Genomic DNA, 10,997 nt, shown 5'->3' on the forward strand with positions numbered 1-10,997 from the left:
ATGTCTCTCTGATATTTTTCTCTTTCTTTGCCTCGACTATACACTTAGTGTCTGCCCTGACAATATCTTTTTTATCAAAAAATTTCTAGGAAAGTAAATTTATTTAGAAATTTGAAAGTTTAAGCCTATTACTTTTATAACAAATATTTTTATTTAATAAAAAGTATTATTACTACATATGTTTTGAAATATCTATGATAAGGGCCCAAAATCTCATCGACAAGCTGGTAGTACATAATTGAGAATTGAAATAGAGAAACTAAATAATTGATTTTTTTTATTATATTCACACATATTTTAATAACTTACGATGTTCATACAGAGGATGTGATTGCTAAATGGTGCGAGGCACCAAGTGCAAATTTCAAAGGACCGTACTTCAATGTTAACCATTGTACGCGTGTTGGCAAAAGCGAAGATTATACCGAAGGTGATTGTACGGATATTCTACCGAGGTGTTTCTGCAGGAAATTTTGTTAGTTCACGAAACTGATAATATACATTTAGCTAGTGAGAAATTTGGTTTATGAGTTTTTATTTCCAATATTAAATAAAGTAACTTGATTTTGAGCTTCTTGTGAGGTATATTCCTCTTACCATATATATAGATTTATTCGAAATAAAAATCAAGTGTTATTTACAATAATTTTGAAATCGAGAAACTGTTCGACTCGTTATATGAAAAATAGAGGAAATTATACCAAATACAATAAATTAGATAAATATTCATCTTTTACATTACTACTTTTAAATCCAAAAATACTAAAGTATATAGAGTAAAAACGATAATCAAGAAATATTATGACTATCTTTCAAATTGAATGCTAACTCCAACAAACATGCCACCCCCACGTCATCCCACCCCAGCCCACCGCCACGTCATCCCACCCATCACACCCCCAATCATGCCTTTTTCTTGTATTCGAAGAATATTATATGCATTTCAGACAAATATCCAGAGATGATAATAATATGTATCTTGTCGGAGAAGCATGCATTCACACCGTAGAGAAAGTTTTGCAGCTGGCCACTTTTATCGAGCCAATGTGCAGATCAATTTCGAATTATAATTTTTGAATGGAAGAAAATATTCTTGATACATTACTCACGTCGTACTTTGTTACACACATTTCAATGACAAGTTAAAAAATAATTGCCAAGAAAATGGGTTTAATAAATCTATTACGCGGCCATCGTCCAAATACGTACTTGGTATTGTTTCAAGAAGTCACTTTGAACTATACGACACATAATTCGAGATGAAAAAAAATAAATTGACGGATTTAAAATATAACAACTTAAAATAGATTTGATAATTCTATTTCATTCCGACTATCTCTGATACCAACTTAAATAAAATTCAGTTTAGCATGAACTGGGACACATCTGATTTGATATATGAAAACGTAACGAATTTTCGTATCATTATAAGTTGTCTTAAATATGCAAATTGCGAAGTGCTCTTTACACAAAAATAAAAAATTGCAAGCACGGGGAGTCCTTACCAATTAATAGTGGATAGAGTTGGACAAAATTCTTGAACTGAATCGAATCACGATTTTTCTTAAGTTTAATATTCGAAAGGGTGTTTGAATCGAGAACCAATGGGTTCGGTTCGATTTTCGATTCTAAATCAAGAATCGAAGAACCCAATTTCTCTAATTTTTTTAATTAATTTATTTTAAATGAGCCAAATTATTTTATTTTTTCTAAATAAATTTGCTTACTAATTAATTTAACTCAAACCAAAATGTTATGATTTTCCTATTTTTAATTTTCAGTTCAAAGTTAACTTAATCAAATTGACCTAAGTTTTATCCAAATCTGTAACATTTACCATAATGCAATTTCTACCGTTTTGGAGAAATCGAATTAAAGTTCGACAACGTCTCTCTTAATTATTGTGAGCTCGCTATCTTTCTCTTCCGGTGATTTTAACAATTAAATCTATGAAGAACTCATCAAAAAGAGACGCAAAAAATACATAAGATTGGATTACGTTATTTTGTAAGAGTTGTGATTGAACATATCATTAGTTGAAGTAATGTAATTTTATAAATATTAAAAAAAATTAATTATAATATGAAAAATGGGAATCGAATGGAACCAGACCGAATTGAACTGAATCGAACCCGAACGTTTCTATAATTAAATTTGGATCCGACGATTCCACCTACTAAATATCCGAAAATTTTGGAGTTTGGTAACCATGTTCAGTCCTAATAGTAGGAAGAGAACCTAATTGGATCAAATTATATCCAGCCCTAATAATGGATACGCTCTGCAAATTTACTCAAAATCTATTGGAAATTATTTACAATCAATCAATTAATTAAGTGAAAAATTCACAAATCCTGCCTTAAATATGGAGACTTCAAAAACCAGGTTTTAAGTTTACAAAATGCAAAAATCAGGTTTCTTAGTTAATTAATATTTATTAATTAAATATAACAATATCACAATTATAAATTTAATGGTCACATATATATAATTATATGTCATAATTTATTTATTGATCACATATTATCAAATTAATTGATCACAGATTATTTCGATGTCACAAATCAAAAGTTTTGTAGGTCACAATTTATTTTATTGGTCACAAATAAAAAAAATATATAGGTAACAGTTTTTCTATCGGTCACATATTTTCAAATTTGTTGGTCACATATTATTTTTCGATCACAAGTTATCAAATTTTTAGGTTACAATATACTAAATACTTGGTCACGAACAAAAAATAATTGGTCACAGACCATCGCCACCAACACCATGCCAATCACCATAGTTTAATTATAGTTGATCACAGCCGCCAAAACAGTTGGTTACAGATTTCAAACACCCCCATCATCAGTCTTGATCCATCACCAACAATATTAACACAACCCACCACAATCCACATCTGCAACACAATTGGTCAAATACCACACACGAAAGTGTCGCCAACACCACCGCACTCACAGCGCGCACACACCACCACCGTATCCAACCACACACTACCATCGCCACCACAAGGAGCATCAACACCACTACCACACCCCGATGTCGCATTGTTGAAAACCACAAAAATCCCAAACCACCACCACAACCACTACCACAAGCAGCATCAATACCACCACCACACCTCAACGTCGCCCTTGCTGAAAACTGTAGCAGCTCCAAACCACCATTACTACCACCATAAGCAACATCAAAATTCAAAACCACCACACACCCTCATTCCGCCACTGCTGAAAACCACATCAGCACGAAAAATCACTCGTTGATCTAAAGATCTTCGAGCATGTAATAACACCTCCGGCGTTTAGATCTATGGGTTTTAGATCGTCAATGTGCCGTATACCAACACCAGAAATTGCAGCGTTGTTGCTTCATATCAGCTAAAATGGGGTGTAATCAATAGCATTTGTGTGGCAAGCATGAGCGTCGCATTTTGCAAATTTGCAGTGGTGGTGTCTCGCCAACAAAGCTCCAGTGACATATGCAATCGGAACCTCTCTGCATTTACAGATCTGTGGTGGTGTTTGCACGAGATTTGCATTCAAAATAGCTCGTTGGAACCTAGCTTATGGTGGTTTGTCTAGCGCCGAAGCTGTACATAGCGCCAGATCGACGACAGAGTACAGGGAGAAGAGAGAGGAGAGAGTTAAGATAGAGTGAGAGATTTAGGTTTTATAAAATGAGAGTGAGGTTGATTAATTATGATATTATTATAAATATTAAAATGTATAATTATTAGCTGATTTATGATTAATTAAACTTTGAACTTGATTTTTAAAAAGTAATCTTTTTAATACCCGTTACCGTGTAATTTCCAAATTAATTAATAAAAACAATCATTTTTAACTGACTTTATTGTGCTATCTTTATAAGGTAGAAGATCCTAGCAATCCATATAACAGACTATAATATCTGTTGACCTCGAGATTCGGACCCTCCACGTGGTCAACAAATAGTTACTCCACGTAATCCTCTCTGCGCACAACAACACACATTAGAAGCACACAGTCAGAACAAGCGACGATGGCAGCGACTGCATACACTTCGACGATCAAGTCAACGTTGGGTGATCGACATAGTGCTCAAGTTATGTAAGAGAGTGGGGAGGAGAATATATATTTCTTGGTTTGGAGAGCTAAGTTAATAAGAGTTTCATTACCCCTTTCTCTTGCCAAACCTTGGATATTTATGGATGTATAGCACCGTTGGATGTGAGACACGTGTATGTATCTGACGGTGTGAGGCGTCCGATCATAAGCGTCAATCAGCCGCATCTAGAGTGGGCGGGCAATTAGTTCTTCTGAGTTGAGTTGATATAAAGTCGATACGTCACGTCAACTAGACCTATGAAGATGTCATACTAATTGATCTTTGGAGTTATCTAACAGTGGCTGCGGAGGGATCTGTTAATGGAGTGCTTCGGGGTGTTCAACGCTTCGGAGTTGAGGAGCACTTCGGCTACTTCAGTGGATCTACTCTTCACCCTGCGACTCGCCATGTTGAGGTCGTCAGGAGTGGGCATCACTTCGTAACCACTTCGGACGAGCACGTGGCACTTTGAGGGGTGGCGTGACTATTTTTCCGAAGTGATTTAGTTAGGGGTGTAACAGTGGTCCCCCCAAGTTCAGGCATGAATATTCATATCATAGGTGGACTTGCTTTCCTGATTGTGTATGCCGGCCTTAGAGTAAGTATTGTGGATTCTGATGAAGTGCTGATGTGAGAGGATGGAATAAGCATGCGTGTCGAATAGGTATTGGCTGAAGCGGATGATGATCGAGGTGGAGTGGGTAGGGCGTTCTCTTGGTGTCGCCGAAGCTTGTAACAGTAGGCTGAGGAGTTCATCCACCACGGGCGCGTTGACCCACAAGGGACGACGCGTTGGGAGATTGTTGTAACCTTGTAAAGTTGAGGAACCGCATCGTCCGAGTTAATGACCCACAGGGATCTCCGCGTTAGGTGCGTTGAAGCTTGTAAAACTGGTTGAAGAGCTCATCTTCTACTGATGCGCTAACCCATAGGGGACGATGCATTGGGAGATGACCAAATTTTTGTAAAGCTGAGGAAATGCAGTGTCCGAGGAGATGACCCACAGGAATTTTCGCGTCAGGTGTGTTGAAGCTTGTGGAGCTAGTTGAAGAGCTCATCTTCTATCGATGTGCTGACCTACAGGGGACGACGCGTTGGGAAATGGCCAAAGCTTTCTAAAGCTAAGGAAGCGTAGCTTCCGAGGCCATGACCCACAGGGATCTTCCCGTCAGGTGCGTTGAAGCTTGCAAAGCTGAGTACTTCATCGAAGCGTATTGGGATGGACTGTCCCTGATCTGAAGCGTTTGATTATGATATTAATCGATGTGACAGCTGTCGCGTATTTTCAAGGCGACAGTTGGATGTGCTGCCTGTTCCCAGGAAAAGGGCTGCTGCGGCCACTTATTGCTGAAGGCTGTTGTTGTTCGAGGTGACGTGCTCTATGCATGCGTGAGGGGCACAGTCAGATCTTGGGTGTTGATCAAATCTGACGTTTCATTTCAATGATCCAGATTTGTGATGAGATGAACGGCCTAAATTGACATCGTTTGAATTCAACGGTGGGGGATCATCTGGGGTTTCCTATAAAAGGAGGGCTTGAGCGTTGTTAGAGATTTTCACTTTTACGAAATTAAGCTCTCGACGCTTTTAAAATTCTTTCCAATTTTCGACGATTTTCAAGTGTTTTCCGACGACATTCTCAGTTTTTGACGAGTACAGAGGCCCATTTCTCATTTTTTTACTGTAGAAAACCCCAGTCCATTCATTTTAGTAAGTATTTTTCTAGTTCTTCGCGTTTTTTGAATTCTGGAGATGGCTTCTGAGGGTAGTAACGCGTCGGGGAGGGAGTTGGAGATAGTGAGGGTTGACCAGCCAATGTTGGTGACTTCCTCGGAATTGTCCGAGGTGATATTAGGGAGGAGAACATTTGGAGGTGGCCTAATAGTCCAGTAGACACTTCCATACACTTAGGGGCGTCTGATTACCCTTTCAAACTTAAGCCTACTGACCTTGATAAACTTAGGACGAAGTATAGGATCCCAGATAGTGTGGGCCTGATTTAGCTAGAGATTGATAAGTGGCCTATTACCCTAGGTCGGGCTGTGTAGCTATGAGCGAAGCGTTGTCTAGGGCTTGTCTTAGGTTGCAGATCTACCATTTCTTTCATTATATTTTGAGGAGTTATGGTGTGACCCCGACCCAACTGAACCCCAATTTTTGGAGCCAAATGGTGGGGTCATAGATGCTATAGAAGGAGGTGTCGTTTGGGATAGAGATGCCCTTTTCGGTGTTTCAAACTTTGTATATCCCTAAGGTAGCGATGGGGGGTGATAAGACCGGGGGGTGGCACTACCTGACTTCATGGGGTTCCCACACTTCATTTGTGCTCGATCTATCGAGATCCATTAAGAAATGGAAGAGCTCATGGTGCTGGACCTCAGGGAAATGAGACACAATGGAGAAGGACCCTCTGACGCCTCTTACAGTCCCCATAAAGTATTCTACACTTAGTGAGTATTGAGCTTTGTGATTTTTTGTGTTTCGCATCAGCTCGATAATTAACTCTTTGTTATTCTTGCAGATACTCTTCCAAGGTGCGAGCTCTCTACCGAGGAGTTTGACATAATTTGTATCGTTTATCAGCTTTCGCTGAAGAGGAGGTCTTATAACGAGCTTATCAGGAGAACATTCACTTTGTTACGCACGAGCAGATGGCCTCCCAAGGTAACTATCTGGAGTGTACCTACTGGTGTGGTCATAAGGGAGAGGTCGGCGGCTCCTGCTGCGACTACTACTGCCCTAGTCGGTCTCTCTAGCACTGCCATTCTAGTCACACAAGTGTTGGGACAGCAGAGGAGAAAAATGGCTCATCCAGAAAAGGAGATGGACTTTCTGGGCACCAACAAAGAGGAGCCAATGAGGAAGGTGTTGGAAGCCTTGCCTCTGGAGACCGCGATCGTAGCCCTGGTCTATAGCAAGTATTGGACCGAGGAGTGGAAAGGCCATACCTCCTCCTGCACCACAAAGGACCTGGTTGCTGCCAACAGTGCTTGCATTGCCCGGGCTCTGAGTACAAGTGTCCAACTTCAGGGCTTGGTCAAGGATCTCGACGACAAGAGGGAGGATCTGGTCAAGCGCCTGGAGGAGACACTGCACTACGGGGATACGGTGTGAATTGCCCATGAGAAGGCCTCGGAGACGGAGAAGGCAAAGCAGGAGGCGGAGGGCCGGCTGGTGAGGCTGAAGAAGGAGCTCTACGAAGTGGAGTGCCAGGTGGCTGCTATGACGAGGAGGATTGATCATACCAATGAACACCACCGACTCGCCATTGAGGCTTTGGATGCCTCGAACCAAGAAAAGGCAGAGCTGAGGCTATGGGTAGAGGCCCAAGCTGAGGAGATCGAATCTCTGAAGGTCGAGGTGAAGATGGCAGGGGAGTCAGCGGTGCAGAATTTCATCAATCATTTTGAAGAGCACCCACTGTACGACGACTTTGCCAACTTATGGGCCTCGTGGAATGCCCAGGCAATGTTGGATCACTTGAGGAATGTCCACCCAACTCTAGATTTGACTTCATTGGAATCGGAGTTCGGTGGGCCTACCGGAGGTCGACCTGACATGGCCGCCGAGAAAGCTACCGAAGCCGCTCCAGAGGTCGAGCTGGAGTCCAGAGCAAGATGCCTCTAGAGTAGAATAGGAACACCTTGTAACGGCTTCAGCCCGCATTTTGTACTTTGTTTTGATATTAATGAGATAAAAAAATTTCCAAGTCTTGCTGCTTCTTCTTACTTTACTTTTATATTGAACTATTTGTATCTTATGAGTAAAGTAAATATTAAGCTCCACTTACCAATAGTAACCAGTAGATGACAGCAGAACTGACCCATATAAAGCACTGAAGAACTGAGGCACCAATTGGTTAACCAACATGATAATGGAATGTTACAATACCAGACAAAATGTTATAACTTTGAAACTTCCATCATGTTTTTACCAAGGCAGTTCAACACTTCGTAAGATAGGAATGTTACAATATCGGACAAAATGTAGATTGGATCAATACATACACATCATTGATAGTACTTCCTCAAGTGTTCAGTGTTCCACTAATGAGGCAGTACCTTTCTTGCCATGTCTTCGATTTCATAAGTGCCAGGTCGGGACTCCTTATGGATGCGATAAGGACCTTCCCAATTTGGTCCTAACACTCCAGACCCAGTTGACTTTGATGATTGGAAGACCCTTCTCATGACGAGGTCCCCCACACGAAGAGTTCGGTTTCTGACCTTCGAGTTGTAATAACGGGTCATCTTTCTTTAATACTTAGCCAATTTTATTTGAGAGGAATCACTCCTTTCTTCAAGAAGGTGAAGTTCGTGCACTTAAGCTTCATTGTTGTCGATGTCATTGAAATGTGTCCGACGATGAGAGGGGATACCCACCTCGACAGGACTCATGGCTTCGGATCCGTAGGTCATGGAGAAGGGTGTTTCACCTGTTACAGTTTGGCTGGTCGTTCGAATGGCCCAGAGGACATGGAGAAGTTCATCGACCTATGCCCCTTTCGAGGCGTCAAACTTCTTTTTCAGGGTATGCTTGATAGTTTTGTTCACTGTCTCAACCTGCCTGTTCGCTTAGGGATGATGAGGTGTTGAAAAGTCCTTCCTTATGTTGAGTTCGTCACACAAGTCTCGCATCTTTTTGTTGTCGAACTGCCTCCCGTTATTAGATACTAAAGAGTGGGGAATGTTGAACATGCAAATGATATTTTTCCAGACGAACTTTGTGGTGTTCGCTTCGGTGATTTTTGCCAGAGGTTTAGCTTCAACCCACTTGGTGACGTCGTCAATGGTAACAATGACAAAAGTAGCGCTTCCTTTTCCTTTTGGGAGTGGGCCAATAAAGTCTATGCCCCACTAAGCAAACGGCCACGAGCTGGTGACCACGGAGAGGCTTTGAGAATGTTGTCTTTGAATTTTTGAGAACCGTTGGTACTTGTCACATTTTTGAACGAATTGATAAGAGTCCCTTTTCAGGGTTGGCCAGAAGTAGCCTTGTCGAAGCACTTTGTGTGCCAGAGCCATTCCTCCGGAGTGGTTACTGTAGACTCCCTCATGGATTTCCCTGAATATATACACGGCTTCTTCCCATCCCACGCATCGGAGAAGTGGCGAGGCGAAACCCCTCTTGTAGAGTACATTATCCTAGAGAATAAAGTGAGCAGCTCTCCTCCTCAAATTTCTTCGCCTTGCTTTTCGAGGCTGGAAGTGATTGATCTTTGAGGTAGGCTACGATGGGTTGCATCCAAATTGGGGAGCCTTCAATCCACAGTACTTCTTCGCCTCCAGAGATGGAGGGCTTCGGTAGGCGCTCAATTGGGACAATTTTTAGCAACTCTGAATCCCTACTGCTGGCCAATTTGGACAGGGCATCGGTGTGTGTATTTTCGAGGCATGGAACTTGAACCAGTTCGAATCTCTCGAAGTGAGGGACTAGTTCATAACCAATTTTAAATACGCAGCCATGCCACTGTCTTTGGCTGCAAACATTCCGTTGACCTTACTTACCACAAGCTGTGAGTCGCTACTTGCTAGGAGCCTTTTCACTTGCATTTCTTTCACTAGTCTAAGGCCCGCTAGGAGGGCCTTATATTCCGCAGCGTTGTTCGAGGCTTTAAAGTTGAATTTCACCGCGCAGTTTAGCTTATGGCCCTCTGGGCTTTCCAAAACAACTCCTGCTCCGGAGCCAACTTCTCCTGACAATCCATCCATAAACAGGTTCCATGTTGGGAGCTCGGTCGGTTCCATTATCACCTCCATTTATGGGGCTTTGGCGAACTTGACCACGAAATCTGTGAGGGCTTGGCCCTTGATGACGTTTCAGGGTCGGAACAGTAGGTCGAACTCGCTGAACTCGATTGTCCATTTTAGTGAACGGTCCGAAGTGTCTATTTTTTGCAACACTTGTTTCAGGGGGAAGTTGGTGAGAACCTTAATCGAATGGGCTTGAAAGTATGGTCTCAACTTCTTTGATGCTGTAAGAAGGGATAATGCAAGCTTTTCCATATTTAGGTAGCGCGTCTCCGTTGGGAATAGTACCTTGCTAATATAGTACACCAACAATTGATGCGTGTTTTCCTCTTTGACAAGGACTGCGCTGATAGCCTCGTATGAAACCGTCGGTACAACAGCAGTGGTTCTCATGGTTCAGATTTTGATAGTAGAGGTGCCTCTCCTAAGTGCTTCTTCAACGCTTGGAAGGCTTCCTCGCACTCATACGTCCATTGAAATTTCTTTCATTGTTTCAAGACTTTGAAGAAGGGTAGGCTCTTGTCAGTGGCCCTGGAGATGAGCGACTGAGTGCAGCTATCTGACCGTTGAGGCTTTGGACCTTCTTTGGCTTCTGAGGTGACCTCATTTCTAGTAAGGCCCTTATCTTTTTCGAATTTGCCTCGATTTCTCTTTGGTTGACAATATACCCTAGAAATTGACCCGAAGCTACCCCGAAGGTGCACTTCAGAGGTTTCGACTTCATTTTGTACTTTCTAAGAATCTGAAAGGTCTAGTCGAGGTGACCTACATGTTCTTTCGCCTGGAGGCTTTTAACTAGCATGTTGTCTATGTAGACTTTCATAGTTTTGCCAATGAGCTTGACAAACATCATATTGACCAGCCTTTGTATGTAGCTCCGGTGTTTTTCAACCCGAAGGGCATTACCTTATAGTAGTCCAAACCTCTGTCTGTGATGAACGATGTGGATTCCTCATCAAGTCGGAACATGGGTCTCTGGTTGTACCCTGCGTATGCATCCATGAAACTCAGGAGCTCATGTCCAGCAATGGTGTCCACCAGTTGATCTATCATTGGGAGAGGGAAGCTATCCTTGGGACATGCCTTATTCAGATTTGTGAAGTCTACACACCCTCCATTTTTCGCTAGATTTCTTTATGAGGACCAAGTTTGATATCC

Source organism: Olea europaea, chromosome 10, assembly GCF_002742605.1.
Source record: "Olea europaea var. sylvestris chromosome 10, O_europaea_v1, whole genome shotgun sequence".
NCBI classification, from domain to species: Eukaryota; Viridiplantae; Streptophyta; class Magnoliopsida; order Lamiales; family Oleaceae; genus Olea; species Olea europaea.